This window comes from Staurois parvus, unplaced genomic scaffold, assembly GCF_062004578.1.
Source record: "Staurois parvus isolate SC_StPar_1 unplaced genomic scaffold, SC_StPar_1.0 ptg000243l, whole genome shotgun sequence".
NCBI lineage: Eukaryota > Metazoa > Chordata > Amphibia > Anura > Ranidae > Staurois > Staurois parvus.
In genome coordinates this window covers 14,323,316-14,344,593 of record NW_028318039.1, presented here as the reverse complement: position 1 = coordinate 14,344,593, position 21,278 = coordinate 14,323,316, and the positions used below count along the sequence as shown (strand labels likewise).

At 41.2% G+C, this 21,278-nt stretch overlaps 1 protein-coding gene across 1 annotated transcript in view; it reads right to left on the bottom strand.

Annotated features, from left to right (window-relative positions):
- GPC6 (glypican 6) overlaps positions 1-21,278 on the bottom strand; it is an 885,938-nt gene that overhangs the window by 412,359 nt on the left and 452,301 nt on the right. The gene's annotated exons all lie outside the window — the stretch shown is intronic.

Sequence of the window (21,278 nt, the reverse complement as noted above, 5' to 3'; positions counted from 1 at the left end):
CCACAAAAAAGCACAGAGAGCAGAAAGCGCTGATGTGGAGAAAATATAGGAATATATATATATATATATATTTTTCTATCTTTTCTCCACATCAACGCTTTCTGCTTTATTGTATATGTATATATATATATATACATATATATACACAGTTGTGTTCAAAATAATAACAGTCAGACATCACTAACCTGATCAATACTGTTTTTGGTAGAAATTATATTTCTACATGGCAAATAATTTACTAGCAGGTGTAGTAGAGTAATAGAAACAGACCCAACAGTCATGACATGCATGCTGCTGATTCTGTGTAATTGAATCACTAATTGAAAGGGGCATGTTCAAAATAATAGCAGTGTGGAGTTCTATTAGTGAGGTCATTCATTCTTTGAAAAACAGGTGGCAATTATTGCCCTTATTTAAGGAAGGAAGGCAGCAAATGTTGTACATGCTGGTTACAGTGCATTTCTCTCTGAAATTCTGAGGAAAATGCGTCATTCCAGACATTGTTCAGAAGAACAGCGTACCTTGATTAAAAAGTTGATTGGAGAGGGGAAAACATATAAAGAAGTGCAGAAAATGATAGGCTGCTCAGCTAAAATGATCGCAAATGCTTTAAAATGGCAACCAAAACCTGAAAGACGTGGAAGAAAGTGAAAAACTACCATTCGAATGGATAGAAGAATAGCCAAAATGGCAAGGACTCAGCCAACAATCAGCTCCAGGAAGATCAAAGAAGGTGTAAAGTTACCTGTGAGTACTGTTACAATTAGAAGACACCTATGTGAAGCCAAGCTATCTGCAAGAAGCCCCCGCAAAGTCCCACTGTTGAAAAAAGACATGTGCTGAAGAGGTTACAATTTGCCAAAGAGCACATTGACTGGCCTAAAGAGAAATGGCGCAACATTTTGTGGACTGATGAAAGTAAGATTGTTCTTTCTGGGTCTAGTGGCCGGAGACAGTTTGTCAGACGACCCCCAAACACTGAATTCAAGCCACAGTACACTGTGAAGACAGTGAAGCATGGTTGCGCAAGCATCATGATATGGGGATGTTTCTCATACTACGGTGTAGGGCCTATTTATTGCATACCAGGGATCATGGATCAGTTTGAAATACATCAGCAGAATACTTGAAGAGGTCATGCTGCCTTATGCTGAAGAGGAAATGCCCTTGAAATGGGTGTTCCAACAAGACAACGATCCCAAACACACCAGTAAACGTGAAACATCTTGGTTCCAGACCAACAAGATTGACGTTATGGAGTGGCCAGCCCAATCCCCGGATCTTAATCCAATAGAAAACTTGTGGGGTGACATCAAAAATGCAGTTTCTGAGGCAAAACCAAGAAATAGAGAAGAACTGTGGAATGTAGTCCAATCATCCTGGGCTAGAATGCCAGAAGTTGGTTGACTCCATGCAACACAGCAGTTCTCAGAAACAGTGCTTATACAACTAAATATTAATTAAGTGATTCAAAGGAAAGCAAAATCTTCAAACATTTTTCAGTTTATATAGTGAATGTTTGAGTTTGTAAAGAAGAATACAAACACTGCTATTTTTTTGAACAGTCTAATATTTACTTTTCTTCAATTTTTTTAGAGGAGCAACACAAATTTGATATATTTTTCTTCATGTTTTGATTTGGAATAAAATGTGTAGTGTTCCCAATGCATTTGTGTGTATGGAAATAAAAGCTATCAGAAGGATTTTGAGCTTTATTCACTTTTTTCAACACACTGCTATTATTTTGAACACAACTGTATGTATGTATAAACAGTATATATATCATTAGCTCCGGCACCTCAACTGTGGGCACCTGGCTGTGATAGCTTGCGGCTTCACAGCCGGGTGGCCACAGTCTTCTGGGTTCTGTCACATGTCCCAAAAGACTGGGAGTAGGGGGAAGTTTTGTATTTCTGATGTAAAGCTCAGAAGTGCAGTAAGGTTGTGGTTTAGTGCCTTTTATAGGGCCCATGCTGATTAGTTGATTTGTTAAAGATCTGAGATTAATTAATGTCTGTACTGTAACTGTGTGTTAATTAGCCATGTTTGTTCAATGGTTTATTAGGGTAACAATTTGTGCAGCTAGGTTTATAGATATGGTAAATTAAATAACCACACACTATTCATAAGGAAAATTGTGTAATGCTGTGCAAATAAAACAATGGAAGCAGGTTTTAATTAAATACATTGTATTTTGGAGCTGAAAAACCCAAACAGTCCTGCACTACTGCTGCAAAGGACTATGCATATACCTTGCTTTCACACTACCTTGGCAGAGAGGTGATATAATGAACTCCATGGACAAGCACACACATAACTCACAATGCTGAATTTTAGTGAATGCCATAATAGGTTTAGCAGTAACCAGTGCTGCAAGTTTACAAAATCCTCCTATTCCTTGAGTATGCCAACCTTGTGTCTTTGTCTAATGAACATGTTTGGATACCATGTGAAATTACAAGATACATGCTAAGAGGAAAAGCTTTTATGCTCCTGTACATCCTTATGGGCTTTATATTTTGGGCTTCAAAGTTATCTGGAACATTATGTGGACCAATTCAAACAAAGGTTCAAACAAGGGTGTTTATTCAGGTAATTTATACTATTGTTGGCCTTGTGCTCCAAAACTTCCTCTTTCCAAAGATAGATTGTGATTGTAGGGATATCACGATGGCTTACATGAGTGAGATGGCTTCCAAAATGTATTGGGTGTCATCAGGGGTGGACTGACAACTCATGGAGTCCCCGGGCAATAGGGGATCATGGGGCCCCTGTGTCCTCGCTCAAACCACACCCAAAAAAGCCTATGAAAGGTACCAGAGGCATCTCATGGGGCCCCTACTAACCCCAGGCTCTCGGGCAGTGCCCGAGTTCCCAAATGGTCAGTCCGCCCCTGGGTGTCATTAACTGCAAGCATTACCACTCACTCAGTGTCCAACTAGTCTGTAATGCCAGACAGAGAATTATGAGTGTGTGTTCAGGTTACCCAGACTCATAGCATGGCACCTCCTTCTTTGTAAAGCTTTATAGTGGAAATGCTCTACAGCTGGCTTGTTGGTAAAGTTAATTTTTGGGTTTTGTGTTAAAAATAATAAAGAGAATATTTGTGTAAAAATTATTAAAAACGTCAAAGCCTTTTCATCATAATTACAAGAAAGCAGAAAGTAACTTGTCGCCTAGTAGAATGGATGCTTATTTATTTGTGATTGCCTATTCACACATACCAGCATCACGTTTGGGACAGGGTGGATATAGCCTGTTTGATCTGGGGGCGAAAGCACTTTCATTTTATCCTTCTGGCTATGTACACCGTAATGGGTGGACTGGGCTTTAGTGCTTCATTATAGGGTCCATCCTGCTGAGGCCACTGGTCTTGGGGGTGCAAGACAAAAAATCTGGGGGCCACAGCCCACCGCAACATTCTCCTAGATCCAGCCCATTCATGTCCATGTAAAGGCAGTTTTTTGGGAGGAAGGGTTGAAATGTGCTCCTATAATATGTTTAAATGGGTGTCCAACCTGTGGCTCTCCAGCTTTTGCTGCAAGACCCATTAGGCATTGCAATGCTGACAGTTGCAAGCAATTAAATGTCTGTTTTTGTTTTCCCATTCAAAGAGACGAAGACTAGAAGCAGCTCACCTGGCTCTTGGTTCTAATCAGACATCCCTAGGCTGCAGCTGAACACTGCTATAATAAGGCTTTTCAAAGGTTTTTTTTTCACTGTTATAAGCAAGCATTGTACTGAATGAAATTGTTTCATTCAGTGTTTTTTTGTTGTAATTAGCTGTGATTGGCCACAGCTAATCTCATGGTACAGGTGGGCTGTGATTGGCCCTGTCTGTACCATATGATCACTGTACCAATCACAGCTAGCAACACAAGTGTACATAATGAATGGCATGAATTGAAGCCATTCATTGTTTAAAATTGTCATGTGATCTGCTGTGATTGGTTACAGTGATCACATGGTACCAGCCATGGGCCACTACACTGATCAGTCAACGGCTGTGTCTTAGCTGTTGACAGATTGCGTCTGCTATAGGCTGGGAGGAAAGTAGTAAAGAAAGTAGTAAAGAAACAATATGATGCAGTTCTTTCATTTACATTACATTACATTACATTGAGTTTATATAGCGCCAAAGGGTTTGCTCAGCGCTGTACAATAGAGGGGGGGACAATACATGAAACATTACAGCAGCTACGAACAGCACACGAGGGGTAAGAGGGCCCTACTCTTTCGAGCTTACAGTCTGGGAGGGAGGGGGTAGTGGTACAGGAGGAAGTGGCTGTGGGGGATGGAGTGGTAGGAGGAATGAAGGAGAGCAGCAGTTAGGTGAGGGTGGGGTAGGCTTCCCTGAAGAGGTGGGTTTTCAGGGAGCGCCTGAAGGTGAGGAGGGAAGGTGACAGTCTGATGGATTGGGGTAGTGAGTTCCAGAGGATGGGGGAGGACCTGGAGAAGTCTTGCAGACGTGCGTGTGAGGAGGAGACCAGGGAGCAAGATAGAAGGAGGTCCTGTGAAGAGCGAAGGGTACGGGTAGGGTGGTACTTGGGAATCAGGTCGGTGAGGTAGTTAGGGGCAGTGTTGTGAATGGCTTTGTAGGTCAGAGTGAGTAGTTTGAATTTGATGCGTTGGGCGATAGGGAGCCAGTGGAGGGAGAGGCAGAGGGGGGTGGCAGAGGTGGAGCGGCTGGTGAGGTGGATGAGTCTGGCAGCTGAGTTCAGGATGGTCTGAAGCGGGGAGAGTTTGCACTGGGGTAGGCCGGTGAGGAGGGAGTTGCAGTAGTCAAGGCGTGAGATAATCAGGGAGTGCACAAGTAGTTTAGCGGTGTCTGGGGTAAGGAAGGTGCGTATTTTGGCGATATTGCGGAGGTGGAGCCTGCATGTGTTTGTCAGTGATTTGACATGAGGTTGGAAGGAGAGGTTAGAGTCCAGAATGACCCCAAGGACTTTGGCTTGCGGGGCGGGATTGATGGTGGTGATGTTAGTAGTGATGGATAGGATGGGGGGGGGGGCGCGGGCAGGAGGGAAGACGAGAAGCTCGGTTTTGGAGAGGTTGAGTTTGAGGAAATGGAGCGACATCCAGTCAGAGATGTCGTTTAGGAGGTGAGTGATGCGGGCGGAGAAAGTGGAGGTGAGGTGAGGGGTGGAGAGGTAAATTTGAGTGTCATCTGCATAGAGATGGTAGTTGAAGCCGTGGGAGTGTATGAGTTTGCCAAGGGAGGAGGTGTAGATGGAGAAGAGAAGGGGTCCAAGGACAGAGCCCTGGGGGACCCCAACAGAGAGGGGGAGGGAAGGGGAGGTGGCACCATTGTAGGAAACGCTGAAGGAGCGTCGGGATAGGTAAGAGGAGAACCAGGAGAGAGCGGTGTCTCTGACGCCAAGGGAGAATAGTTTATTAAGGAGGAGGGGGTGGTCAACTGTGTCGAAGGCCGCGGAGAGGTCCAGGAGGAGGAGGACAGAGTAGTCGCCTTTGGCTTTGGCGGTAAGTAGTGGCATTTAATTTAAAAAAAATGGGAAAAAGCAGTGTGGGGGTCCTCTTACAATGCAAACCAGACCCTTAGCCAGGAAATGAAAGGCAGCAAGCCTGTGCCCCCCCCCCCCCACACACCTTTAATTAAAAGAAAACACATACATAAAACAGAAACTGTTTTTATTAATGTCCACCATTGTAATCCATTGTAAATCACATCGTCCAGTGATGTCATCCACATTAATCCAGACAACCTGCTGTCCGTCAATCTTTATCTACCGCACTCCCACCACTTAATTACAGATTCCCAGAGCTGCAAAAATGTAAATACAGTGAGGGCATCCTAGGTGATGTGACCTCACTGATCAAATTAGGTTCCATAAACTTCAATGACATTCAAGTTCAATTAATTTGAAAAAGGATGTGCCAGAAATGTTTACTATTCCCTACTAAACCACTTGCCTACCAGGCACTTATACCCCCCTCCTGCCCAGGCCAATTTTCAGCTTTCATTTTTTGCAATATGGCGCTCCATTACTTTAACTGACAATTACGCAATCATGCAACACTGCACCCATTTGAAATGTTTATCATTTTTTTCACACAAATAGAGATTTCTTTTGGTGGTATGTACTTGCCACTGGGTGTTTTATTTTTTACGCTATAAACAAAGAAAGAGCAAAAACATTTTTTACATTTTTTTTTCTTTGTTTCTATTATAAAATTTTGCAAACAGGTTATTTTTCTCCTTCACTGATGTGCGTTGATGGGCACTGATAAGCAGCACTGACAGGTACTGATAGACAGCACTGACAGGCACTGATGGGCTCTGATAGGTGGCACTGATAGGTGGCACTGATGAGCTGGCACTGAAATGAAACAATGATGGGCACTGATAGGTGGCACTGATGAGCACTGATAGGCAGCACTGATAGGCGGCACTGATGAGCTGGCACTGATATGTAACAATGATGGGCACTGATAGGCAGCGCTGATGGGCACTGATAAGCGGCACTGATGGGTGGCGCTGACTGCTGGCACTGACTGACAACACTGCTGGGCACTGACTGGCAGCACTGCTGGGCACTGATGGGTGGCACTGCTGTGCACAGGTGGGTGGCACTGCTGCGCACAGGTGGGTGGCACTGCTGGGCACTTGTAGGCGGCACTGCTGGGCACAGATGGGCAGCACTGGTGGGTGGCACTGCTGGGCACCGATCATCAGGGCACTGATCATCATCGATCCCTCCTCTGACAATTGCCGGTTATCGGCAGTACTTTCCTCATGTTGTGACAGCGTGAGGAAAGTGCAGCCGATAACTGGCAATAGCATTTACCAGTGATCTGCAGTGTCATTGGAAACAGCTGATCACGTGGTAAAAGGTTGTTGTGATTTGCCTTTTACTACCTCACGGAGGATCACCGAGATCGCCGGGTGCGGGCCCCTGGGGGCATGTGGGAGAGTGCGTTCTGGGAGGATGTCCTATGACGTCATTCAGCTATCTGCGATCGGCAAGTGGTTTAAAGAAAAGCCCAGTCACATGACAAGCTAAGGTAACTTGATGAACTGTCCACCAGTCATGGAGTGTACTATATTCTGCCAATGAGGGAGAAGTTCATATATCAAAATCAATCCATTTAAAAGACATTCCTGAAAACAGCATGCGCAAGATACTCCTCTATTTACAAAAATTCTGAGCACCATTTCACATCAAACAGAAATATTCCACACACATCCTCTGTACTGGTACATTTAGAAATGTTTGCTTACTATCAGGGCACATTCCCAGTGGTTATCCACCACCCCTATAGTAAATCAGGGCTATAGTTTCGATAAGCAAAAGTGAGAATCTTTAAAGGATAGGTTCAACTTTTGTTTCACACAGAATTTACTGAAGTTTTTGGGATAGAGTGCAATGATCCAGCATCCATGAACATGAACAAAGGAGTATATTACACCAAAGGGAGAAAAGTTCACAATCTGAATCAAAAGAAATGCAAATATGAAGGATGATAAAGCTTCCCAGGAAAGGTTCATGAATGCACAGCATGAGACAGCAATGAGAGGTTTGTAGACACATGAGTAGTCCTAAATCAACCAACAGGTAGATGTCACCATGTAGGCAAGAGAGGGAAGCTCACAAACTAGCAGTCTGGTGAGGGGGAGGAGATGAGAGAGACAGAGGAGAAGGAGAGAGAGGGGGGGGGGAGAGAAAGGAGAGAGTGGGGGGAGGAGAGAGAGAGGGGGGGTTGGGGAGAGGAGGAGAGAGCGAGGGAGAGGGGGGGAGAGAGGGGGGAGACAGAGAGGAGATAGTGGGGGGGAGAGAGAGAGAGGAGATAGAGGAGAGAGAGAGAGAGAAGGGGGGAGAGAGGGGGGGGCACTGCAGAGCATTGCACCTTCGATCAGCAGATTGTGGGTGCAATCTCAGGCTCCTGCAGACTCTCAGGATATCCGTCTGCTTGTACCTCGTATGGACAGGCAGTTACCTGAGAGCAGGAAGATCAATGGACTACGGGAGTACTCCCCAGCACCTGCATTGTTCATTGAGAACTACAAGCTGCAAACTGCAATTGCTGATGTTATTTGTAGTCCATCAATTCACAGATGTGTGGGTGGAGCTCCACGTGGCTCTACTGTTTTCAAATTGTGACAGCAGGTGCAGGGAGAAGATCCCCTGCCCTCTGTCATTGGGAGGGGGGGTTGGGGAGAGGAAGCAGATGCTAGCACATGCTGCATGTTCCCCCCTAAAAACAGGCGGAATATGTGACATGTTCCAGAGGTGGACCTAACCTTTAAAGTATCCTTTGGTAGGGTGACATGAATCTAGTACATTTTAGGACTTTTGTTCCATCTTTACTCTTCCTGGAAACAAGTGGATAACTTAAATATCAAATTATTTTTAATGTGAATCTATTCATTTTCCTTATGAGATAAAATGAAAGTTTCAACCTGCAATGTTGTATTTGCATCCGTACCTATAATGCCTTGTTCACATCAGCCTACTTTAGCCTGATTTTCAGAGCAATTTTAGAGTCTGACTTTAATACGGCCTTCAAGTTACTTTGATATGTCTTTTACACTCTCTGGCACTGAAGCCGAATCAAAGTTGGATCAATATAGTGCAAGTACCTTTTCTGAAGTCGTGGCGACTTCAGAGGTGTCAATTGGAACGGCTATCATAGAGATACATGGCATTTCACATGCCCTGCGAATTTGGGCCCCATAATTTTATTGATACATTTGACATAAAAATTGTAATTAAAAAAATGTTTTCCAAACAATAAAAAACGTACAATATCCATAACCAGGACGCTGCATGTCATTTGGGGGAAAAATGCCAGTGTATATAGTTTTTTTTTAATGTATGGAAAACTTCTTTTAACCACTTTCCTGCTGCCCTATAGCAGAAATACTGCTACAGGGTGGCAGTGGTGCACAAAATCACGTATATGTACGTGATTTAGCATTTTTGGGTTGGGGGCGTGCGCGAGCCGCATGCATGCCTTACCTGCGCTGCCTATTGGCTGCCTCAAACAATACAGATCTCTCCCCTGTTAGCTCCTGCACATTGCTTTGTATTGCTCTGCATAGCAATACAAAGCAGTGTGCTTACACACAGCACACAGTTAACCCTTTGATCGCCCTAGATGTTAACCCCTTCCTGCCCAATGTTATTAGTACAGTGTCAGTACATTTTATTAGCACTGATCACTGTATTGGTGTCACTGGAGATGTCAGTGACAGTTAGTCAGTTCCCCTTCAATGTCGGAATGTGTGCCACAGTACCGCTATAGGTCACTGATCGCCACCATTACTAGTATATATACAAAAAAAAATTCCAGTATCTATGTCGCCATTTGTAGACACTATAACTGTCACATAAACCAATTAATTTACATGTATAGGGATTTTTTTTAGCAAAGACATTTAGCCGAGTACACTTTGGCCTAAATTTATGACAAAATTAGATTTTTTTTATTTTTTTACTGGACATGTTTAATAGCAAAAAGTCAAAAATATTGTTTATTTAGGCAGTTACTTTGTGAAGTGTTTGTTTCACCCTGACAGTACGAACCATGGTGCTACAACACACTTTTCCATGATCTTTGCACTACCATAGATTAGTCCAGCACTCCCAGAAGAGAAAAGAGCTATGATGTGCAAGATATGAGGGGCTGTGCTAGAGAATCATTACTGGTGTGGTCCGGTTTCCAATCAAGTTCAAAGGCACATTTCAAGTGAAAACAAAAATTGTTTATGAAAAGGTAAAGTGATTTAGTCTCTACTGTCACTAACTCCCTTAAATAGGCCCAGCTTAGGGATTCCAGTGACTATGGATGTTGATACTACGAACATTTTTAACTCAGGCATGGGCTGTACTATGTATCTAATGTACCTCAATCTATGTGAACTTGCTGGGGACAGAGTTTGACATAGCTAATTCTGCCACAATCCAATTATGTGATTTATCTGAACATGTATGGGGAGATTTATGAAGACTGCACCTGTAATTAATTCAACTGGGTGAACGTAGAGTTTGTGTAACCTTAGTGTATCTAGTGAACCTCATACTGGGAGCCAAGCCATGCAACCTTACAGTTTCAGAATAATGACATGATGTAATGGTATATATCATGGATCTGCTAAGCCTTGTTTGAACCTTCGATATACACCATTACATTATATTGTCCAGCTGATTCACAGAGCTTGCGAGGATTAGCAGCTGGAGGGTGCACTGTGCTATCACAGCCCAGCTGTGAGGAAAAGGACAGAGATGGTGAACTTGTTACATGGCTTAGACAGCAAGTGATCCATTCACAGCAATCAGGCTGTTGTTGCTGCACTTGGTGAGTGTGCAATTCACGAGGTGGTGGTGAGGGACCACACATTGGAAAAATAGCTGCGGATCTGATTTGGTGGTGGATAACATCTTCGTTGCTTGTGTTTTCAGCACTTGGATAGACTTTTCTGTTTGGCACTTGTTTCTTAACACATCACATGTATTTCAGATTTTTGAGCATGCGTACATATGTATCTGGCTTTTTTAGTTGTAATATTCATTTAGACACATGCACTGTGGATTGATTAGGGATTCATATGTATTGGATGTTTAAAAAACACACATATATATATAATTTTTTTTTCTTTTATTTAAATTTTTTTTTTTGGGTGCTGCAAACACCCATATACATTTAGGGTTTTCATATCAATCCTTATTGTTGATAGTAGCCTGCAATTTATACCACTGACTTTACTCCTCACTCCTGTCTATTAATAACTGCGTGGTTGTTGCATAGTAGCTTCTTATTACCCTTTTCATTGCAAGGTCCTGTGCTCTACTTTAACCTCAGGTGGCCTGACCATTTTTGCAATTTTTTACCTTTTACTTTCAGCTTTCAAAGTTTGTAAGAAACCACCCCTAAACATACAGTATTCTAAAAGCATGGAATGAAAAGATGGTGCTACAGATTTTTTGTAGGTACCATGATAGTTATGCAAATGTTTATCAAACAATATTTTTGACAAAAAATATATTGAAGTTATTATTAGCTCTCACAAACACAACATAGCTTATACAATTCCAACTAAATTCCTACTAAATCTAAAAGATAAAAAGGATATCAGGTTAATATATAAAACATATTTGTCAATTTTAAATTCTGCCTTTTTGAAAGAGGGTAAAAACTGAAGGCGTGCAAAACTGTAAACATAAACGTATGCTAAAAATCTGGAGGTTGGATTCATACCTATGTAACATGCATTACCAGTATGTTATGGTATGTGTGGTGTGTGTGTATATAGAAGCATTTATATTAATAATAATAATTTTAGGCCTCATTCACATGGTCTGTACAGCGTCAAAAAGGAGCATATTTCTGGTTGTGTACAGCTGAGGGCATGTGTATATAGGGGTGCATGAGCAGCCCAGTTTGCATCCAGGATTTGCAGTTAAATGCACATAGCCACTATATCTGTAAGCCTTTCATTGATGTGTACAGGCTGCTGTTCATTGCTGCACGTAAACACATATGACTCCGAGCACAGAAATATGCTCTGTGTGTAAATGAGACTTTATTTTGGTTGTAGTTCTTTCTTTTTTTTTTTTTTTATATTTTTTACCTTTTCTATTTTCTTTAAAGTCCTGTTAGTGGGGGGAGGCTCTGGTGAGATATCAGGAACAAGGATGTTTCAATTTTGAGTCTTCATTCTCCTCCGCAACCGCAGCTGCACTCAATGAATGAACAAGAAGCACTCTGTACAGAGACTTTCTATTTATTCACAAAACTAAAACTGAAAGACATAGTAAGCACTGTCTACTGTGCTTCAGGCATGAATGAACACAGGAGTGATTGCTAACAACCACTTACTGTGTTCATTCAGGAAAGGAAGGGTTCTCGAAATGTGAAACACATCCTGCAATCCGATCTCTCTTGGTGTGCCTACAGCCACCAATGTGTGGTGGGGAGGGAGAGGAGGAGAAGCTGAGACAGCTGGGGGGAGAGCTGCAGGAATTGGGTAATCAGAGCAGCAGGGGGAAACCTGCGGTGTAAAACAGAAGACAATGGGGGATGGGAGAAAGGCGTAGGCACAGAGGGGACACATGGGCACATAGCCTGCAGCCACAGAGCAGCAGGAACTCAGGACACAAAGTGAGCAGCGGAGCGCCATGGGGGAGTTGTATATTTTTAAATAATAACTGTGATTGGCAGCTTGTTAGCCACTTATTGCTATTTTCTCAAGCAACAGAATCTGGGTGAGCTTACATAAGAAGCTCAAAAGACAAGGTGCTGGCCAGCTGGAAGCAGTCCCGTTCCAATGTAAGCCTTATGTCCTTGGCAGTCAAAGGTTTAAAGTAAGTGTATGTAACCTGATTTCACACATTTCACCCCAATAACATTGTAGTGCATGAATACATTTATAAGCATTATTTTCATATACATATGAGATAAGTTGCATATTTGTGGAGAGATATCTCCCCCATTATCACTTTAAAACTGTTATTTTTGATGTATGTCTCATACTGAGTAAATAAGTTCACACACCACAACAGTGAAACATAAAACAAACTGCCTTAAGGATTCATAATTATGCAATATCCAGATGTATGCATGTTTATAGTATCATACTATTAAACAGTTCATAGTATTCTCTTTAAATCTAGTATTAATTAGAATCTTTTTAAAAACCATTTTAATCCAGATTTACAGTTCTAAATGATCAGTATCTCCATTTCCTTACTATAAAGGATAATTTATGCTGTAAAAACCACAATAAACAGGGCATGCTACAAATGCATCAAAAGGTTTCTAGGCACAAACATGTTTGTTTAGTTTCTGTTGGATGACTTGTCACACTGGAACTGGTTTCCTTTCATAAACTATAAAAGAAAATATTGAATAGATAGATAGCTATTGTTTTTTTTTTTTTATTCTCTTATTTCAGCATGGAATCAGCTTTTAATGTGAAGTTAGCAGCAGGCAATTTTTTTTCCTGTTATGCATATGCATAGTATAAGTAATGTGTAACTGTAACACTTTTAGGTATTTATTACCTCCCGAAGGGATCACATTTCTCCAGCTGACAATGCATTAATCTTGCTTTCTCACCAGAAGGCCAACACCATCTTTTTCATGTATCATCTAGGGTCATCTTCTACTTCCAGGACTAAAATTCGTCCCTGTATATATCCCCCCACTCCATGGGTACATTTTATAAGCCTTTACTGGTTTATTCTAATTATATGGTTATCCAAATATGCAAACATGTATTTAAATATTAGGTATCAAGCTGAGATGGGAAACAAAACTTCATTTATATGTAAAAATATACTGTATACTTTAAAAATGTATTGACATAAACCTGTCAAGTCTACAAACCTACTTTAAACTGACTTTGGGAAATGAAAGTATGCCCTGAAACTGAACATTTTATTATGCAAGACTTAACTTAAAGCTGAAATCCAGGGAAAGAAAACATACTCCGTTGTAATGGGGCTTGCTCATTTAGGTTTAGATGGCCATTTTTAATTACCGATCTTCCTCTCAAATAGTCTTCCTCTAGACTGTAAGATCAGTACCTGCAGCATCTTTTCCCCTTTGCTCTGACATCTCAAGTCCAGTACAGAGCCCATAACCTTGCATTCAACAAGAGGACGCCAAGGGGCACAGTCAGATTGTGTCAGAATGGAGAAGAGGAGAGCACTGGCTGCTAGTGGAGTGGAAGAGGTGGTAAGTAAAACTGCTTTTTGCAAGCTCCTACACATAAATGAGCATTTGAACCTTGCAGTGTGGAGGCAACCCCACTCAAAGAGAGTATCTTTCTGCATGGAGCATCGTTACTTCTGCAGATCTCCATATATCCATACTGCTTTGGTCATTTGATCTCCCAATCTTCAGAATCCACCAATGGTCACCTTAGAAATGTTCTCGACTGCAACTTAACTGTCACCAGCTGCAACTTAACTGTCACCCGCATCCCAAAAAAGACCAATCTCAAAACAGGTTTTTCTCTTTTGGCTTCCTCTGCTGCTGCCATTTTTATTGGTGTTTGAACCTTTTTCCTTTTGTTTTTGTAACTCCAGGTGCCTGTTCAGTTCTTGGCTGGGTTCAAAAATGTCTGACTTCTATCATGCCTCCCATCTTGTGACTTGCTTGAAAGTTACTTGAAAGTTGCATTCAGTTTCTAATTTTACTGACTTTATGGATTTCTTTAGTTTAATCTAATATTTACATATTTCTATAAGTATTTGGTTCAAATATTTTAGATTTTTAGGGGGTTTGACCATTCCTAGATGACTATGCTCCCAGCCAAAAGTGTGATCCTTGAATTTTCCATTAGTCAAAATGAACTAGAGTTGTAAATATTTGTTATTGAGTACATTTTAGAGACTCTTTTGTGCAACTTTGTTTTTGTCTATACTAGACTCCATTCTAACTTGTTGTTAACATATACAATTTACTAGTCATGCTAAACTGTCAGTTACTGCCTCAAGTTTTAAAAGCCTGCCTATTGATTCTGAGTAATAAGGGTAGATAAATAAGCACATACTTCATTTTTGCTTCAAGCAAAGTATTTGACAAAAATAATGGATGAAAATACACTGGAGATGCCTCACATTCAAATATTTGAGAAGACTATTTAAAGTCATCTCATTTGTCTGTGACTGTCTTATTGTATCATTTCCATATGTATAGGTCCCTTGGATCACATATATTTTTTTCACTCAGTATATTAACTTGCTTGTTATTCTCTTGCCTTCTTTCCAGTTTTCTCTAGAGTGTCTTACTCCCCTATTTGACAAGATGCTGCAGATTCAGGGTCATTAGATATTTAGAGTCTAAACTAATAGTGAAGAACTAGTTTTCCAAATAAATCTGAAGTTTATAACAGAAATGTTGACTGTGTATTGATCTGCAACACTTAGAGATTTTGGTATTGCTCAAGAGCATTACGCACCATATGTCAAGGGAAGCTTGCACAAATCAGAAAATCTGCCCCTGATTTAATGAGACACTTCCAGCTTCTGTGAATCACACTCATGCATTTCTACACTTACATCCTAATCTTTTAGACAAGCATATGCTGGTTGCAGAAATATTCTGGACTTCCTCATGTGAGCAATCCATTTTATTTTCATTAGTAAACTGGCTAGAGCTTTATGATCATGTGGAGTGAGTGATAAAAATATAGAGACAGTGATAGCAAGCTGGTAAGATGTATAGCATATACAGTGAGACATGGAGCCATGATGTCTGTACCATTATGAATCTGCACCATCTGACACTAAACTGTTACAAATGAATGCAGGCAGGCTGGTAAAGTAACAGTCCAACAGTTCATGTGACACTTGAATCTAGATGGTAATCAGGCTGAGATGCCACATCAGCTGGATAAGAAAATCAGTGGTAGTATATTTAAAAAATGCATCCACGCATCCAGCCACATGAGGTGTGTTTTTTTAATTCAAAGTATCATCTTTAGCAAAAATGAATGTATTTTGTGATGGTGTCTTGCTTAACTTGCATTAAATATACCTAAGAAGAGCATGCATCTTTTAGGTGAAGAAAAACACAGTATTATGTACCACACCAGTATTCCCTCAAAGAGGGCCTGAACTATGGGAGCTGTGCCCAAAAGCAGTCAAAGGGAAACAAATAGTCACTGAGATTGCCTGTAGGTTCCTGCAAATTATCTTTTTTCCATTAGTGACTTACCATGTTCTACAGTGATTCTTTGGGTGGAGGTGGTGTAGGGTCCAGACATAGACACTCCAGTTGGAAAAAACAGCAGGGAAGTGTAACCTCACCTTTAACAGCCCCCTTCTCTTACGGCAAGCAGGCCTATTGGAACTAGGTTGCCTGAAGGGCTTAATCCACAACTAAAAGAGAGCAGAGTAGACATACTGCCCAGCAATGAAAGAAACAAGATGGAAGTAACTCTGGATAAGTCAGGACTGATAGCTGGCATCTCACTGAGAATAACCTTGATCCCTTTCAGTTTGGATTTTGCTCTCAGCACTCAACAGGGACTGCTCTCCTCAAACTTACAAATGATCTACTAATGGCTAAAGTCAATGGACACTATTCTGTACTCCTATTACTGGACCTCTTTGCTGCCTTTGACACAGTGGACCACTCCCTCCTGCTCCTCAAAAAACTCTACTCCTTTGGTTTCCACAACTGTGCTCTTTGTTGGTTCTCATCCTATCTATCCCACCCCACCTTCAATGTCACTTACAATTCTACTTCCTCTTCTCCACTTCCTTTCTCCGTTGGGGTTCCCCAAGGCTCTGTTCTGGGACCCCTCCTATTCTCAATCTACATCTTCTCTCTGGGTCAGTTGGTTGCCTCCCATGGCTTTTAATACCATTTCTACGCTGATGACACCCAAATCTCTCTACCCCTCAGCTCATCAGTCTTCACACGCATCACTAATCTACTAAAAAACATATCAGCCTGGATGTCACACCACTTCCTGAACATGAATTTATTCAAAACAGAGCTCCTAATATTTTCTCCCCCATGTGCCCCTTCCACTGGCTTCTCTGTCAAAATCAACAGCTCAACCATCAACCTGTCCTCACATGCCAGGGTGCTGGATGTAACCATGGACTCTGAACTATCCTTTCGGCCCCACATCCAATCACTGTCCAAAGCCTGCCACCTCAACCTCTGCAACATCACCAAGATACGCCTCTTCCTAACCAATAACACCACAAAGATTGTAACTCACTCCCTGGTCACCTCCCGCCTTGACTACTGCAACTCCCTCCTCACTGGCTTACCTTTGCATAGGCTATCCCCGCTCCAGTCCATCATGAATGCTGCTGCCAGACTTATCCACCTTACCAACTTTTCAGTGTATGCCATACCTCTTTGCCAGTCCCTCCACTGGCTCCTGCTCACCCAACAAATAAAATTCAAGATACTTACAACAGCTTATAAAGCTACCCACAACTCAGTCCCTAGTTACATCACTAACCTAGTCTCAAAATACCAACAACATCGTTCTTTTCATTCCTGCAAAGACCTGCTGCTCTCTAGCTCCCTTGTCATTTCCTCTCATGCTCGCCTCCAGGACTTCTCCAGAGTTTCTCCAATCCTCTGGAACTCCCTTTCCCAATGTGTCCGACTCTCTCCATCTTTGTCCACTTTTAGATGATCCCTGAAAACTCATTCCTTCAGAGAGGCCTATCCTGCCCCCACCTGACAACTGTACATGTATTTTGTTCATCAGCCGATCCTCCACAGTTATCACCTTTTGTATCTCTTGGGCCTCCCTCTTAGATTGTATGCTCTAATGAGCAGGGCCCTCTAAATCTATCTATTAATTTGTATTGTAATTGTACTGTCTGCCCTTATGTTGTAAAGTGCTGCATAAACTGTTGGTGCTATATAAATCCTGTATAATAATAATACAAAATAATAATAATCAAATTTCAAAGGAGGAAGCAGACAGTAGAGGTATTTTAAAACATAGAATGGTTAGGACAAGCAGCAGACAGTAGAGGTATATGGTAAGGTGGCAAAAGTCAGTAACAGGAACAATCTGACAGATAATACAGGCACACTTCATCAGCAGGTACATCATTTTACAAGCACTGGGGCATTGGTTGATGAGGTTTAAACAAGGTGCCTCCTGTGCCAAGGACAAATCCTGGGGTTGGGAGGCATGTGAGCAGCAAAATTAGAAAAGTAAAGACCAGTGTCAAGCAATCACTGTGAGGGAGTGGAAGACTGTGTACCTTTGACCAACAACCAAGATACAAGCCAGGAAGGTGAGCAGCATTGTGGGCCTGAAATCAAACTTAAAACTGAAATCAAACAGCAGGGGTACAATGGATGGATAAGTGTATAGGTGTGCATCACAATCCCTATTGGAAGCAGCTAGTCAACTCCAACCTACCACTCTACAGAGACAACTACACAAACAGGGGCTGTAGTAACACATTTGACAAAATATTGGCAAAGTAGCTGGAAGATGCCACCACAGTATAGACGCTCATTTTATTAGGGTCGGGGGTAGGTTCTGCTTAGAGTTTGTAACCCTTTTCTCCTCCTGTCTCCTGGGGGGACCTGTGCTGGGTTTACATATAGTTGTGTCATTGTAACTTTAGCATGAGCCACACATGCACAAGTATTTTGTTTGTTTGTTTTTTTTAAATGTGATTGTACTGTGCTTGAACCTTTTTTACTTGGGTAGTCTGCCCCTGCATGCATTGGGCTACCCATTTGTAGGTGTCCTAACAGGTACTCGTCAAGCTAAGGCAATAGGGTTTGCTGCCTTATATCAGAGCTTCTCTGCTGAGGACCGATGATTAGGGGCATGTGGTAGAAAACAGCATAATGGATCATAGTTACGGATCTACCTAATCTTGATACAGCATAAGCTATCCAATTAAAAAAGCAGGCAAAAATTATTAGTAGTGATTTAACCCATCCAAGTTACAGTGTGTTTGCCCTGTTGCTGTCAGGAAAAAGATATAGGACACATAAAATGCAAACTAATCATTTGAAGTATAGCTTTTTCCTAGGGCTGTGTTGTCTATAAATTCACCAAGTGAAATTTTTACTTCTTCCGAATATTATAAATGTCACCTCACTCCTTCAGTCTCCTCTCGCATTACTAACTGACATTTCAGTATGGATGTTGGATGTTGCACCACTTCCTTAAAGTAAATCTTTCTAAAACCAAACTAATAATATCACCCCCCCCCCCCAAGATCAATAATGCAACTATCAGTCCCTCTAGGTATAATCCTAGACTCTGACTTGTCCTTTCAGCCCCAAATCCAATTGCTGTCAAAAGCTTGTAGAATTCACTTCTGCAGCATCTCTAAAGTTCACCCCTTTTTAACTAATGAAACCACCAAGCTACTCTTTCACTCCCTTGTTATCTCTCACCTTGACTATTGCAACTCTCTTCTCATAAGCCTACCTTTCCACAGGCTATTCCCTCTTCATTCTATCATGAATTCTGCAGCCAGACTTATGTACCAACCACTGCCATCCCTCTCTGCCAATCCCTCCACAGGCTTCCGATTTTCAAGCGAGTTAAATTCAAAATACTAACAACTCTGCCCCAAGCTACAGTACATCACCAAACCTATCAAATATCACCAAACCATACTCTCTGCTCCTCTCAAGCTCCCTTGTCTCCTCCTCCCATGCTCATCCCCAGGATTTCACCAGTGCCTCTCCCATCCTCTGGAATGATCTACCTCAATCTGTCCAGCTATCTCCCATTCTGGCTGCCTTTAGGTGATCCTTGAAAACGCATCCCTTCAGGGAAGCCTATCACGCCTCCAACTAAACTTATCACTTCCATCAGCTCATCCCCTACAGTTATAACCTTCTGTACCACTTCCCCCACCCTATTAGATTGTAAACTCATATAAGCAGGGCCCTCTTAACCCTCTTGTATTTTATTGCATTGTAACTGTACTGTCTCCTTTTATATCGAAAAGCGTTGCTCATTTTGTTGGTGCTATATAAATCCTGTATAATAATAATAACATACGACACAGTTTACAAGTTACACCAGCTGAGCCTATATAATATACAACATAGCATATAAAGTGCAGTGGTAAGGGTTATGTGACATACAGCACAGTTTAGAGCCTGACACAGATTATCAGCAGGGTTATAACTGAAAATCATAGTGCTCCATGGCAGAATATGTATGCTTCCTCAACATTGCAAACATTTTAGCCCCTTTACCACTGATGTATAATTGCTTTTATATTTAATATGTATGTCTCCAACGTACTGGCACTCCTTAGTGGCCTCAACCCTGTAACATTAATAGTCAATTACAAGCATCTGTAATAAAATCCAGATATACAGAAGCCAACATCTATCTGTAGAAACAGCTCAGGTTGGGGGAATTTAAAGGCACATCTTTTTTACATGTGTGTGCATGGGGTCTAACAGCCTTAGGAGAGAATTCTAGCCACAGTCTGGCTAGCTAGAAACTCTGCTGTGAAAATTTTTCACTAAGCGTGGTAATTTTGCTTTCTGTACCTTATTATAAATCCTTAGTAATAAAAAAGATTGAATATTACAAAACAGGTATGTAAATCCTGAAAGTGTAAATGAGCTGCTAATTAAAAAAAAGAAATCAATGATCTATGCTACAGTATTTTTGGTTTCATGTACGGTAATTTTCCAATTTTAATAAGTTTCCAACTGCATCCCATTCCAGAACACCCAGTTTCAATGATGCATGGCACAGCTGACTCAGTGAGCATCCAGTTAAGCAGAAAATGGGATGCGATTATGATGCTTATAGTGTTTTAGCTTCCTCTTCGCCTCATGGGAAGATTTTCTTAATACTTTCTGAAAATTAGATAATGGCATTCAAGGTGAAATCAGTTAATCCACATTTAGCTCAGACACTGCTTTGCTTTAGAGTTAGGGATCCAACTATCCGGGAGCCTTTCATTTTAATTTACACTGCCTATTTCTTATACCTTGTAACTTTTATGCCTCTTTGTTGGAACGATTGCACACCGACCTTAATTTCACACACACAGCAATGAGACTATGTTGCTCAAGGTCATTGGTAATTGTTGAGCGTATTTAAATATATTCAGAGATGGAAAATTGCCTTTGCATAATGTAGCATCTTAATATGACTAGATTTTTGCTGTGAAAACTTGCAGCAAACAATGAAATTATACCGAGGTCATTATCTAAAAATATTTTGGATTTTGGAAACATTTGTTCTCTCGGTGTTCAAACCTTTCTGAAATCAACAAATGCGTAGAAGTTTAAAGCCAAAAACTTGGCATACAAAAGTAGTTTGGACACAAACATTTTTTGAGACGTTAATTGCAGTGTTCTGTATAACAAATCACGACCTTGAATATTATTTGGCATTGATCATTTAATTTAGCTGGTCATGAATACTTGGATAGCTAAGACAGCATATACTTTATTTATTGTACTTATTTATACATATATTGCCAATACGTTGCACAGTTTTTTACAGATTCTACTAAATAATTTACCCATTCCACTGTGCCTTTTATGGGGGCAGATTTTGGAAGGCATTACACACTGTATACAAAAGATAACATACATTTGTTATTTGTGGTATATTATTTCTGGTTAATGGCAACTCTATTGCCACATGTTGTGATGTAGAAAACTACTAAATGCAGAGGGAAAAGTGAGTGAGAATAAGGGTACATAATGTCAAGGTAATTCATGCATATACCAATACATACAAGGGACATACAAACACAAAACCAAAAGGCACCAGAAAAAAAATATGGGAACAAAGCACAATAGACAAAAGAGGGAAA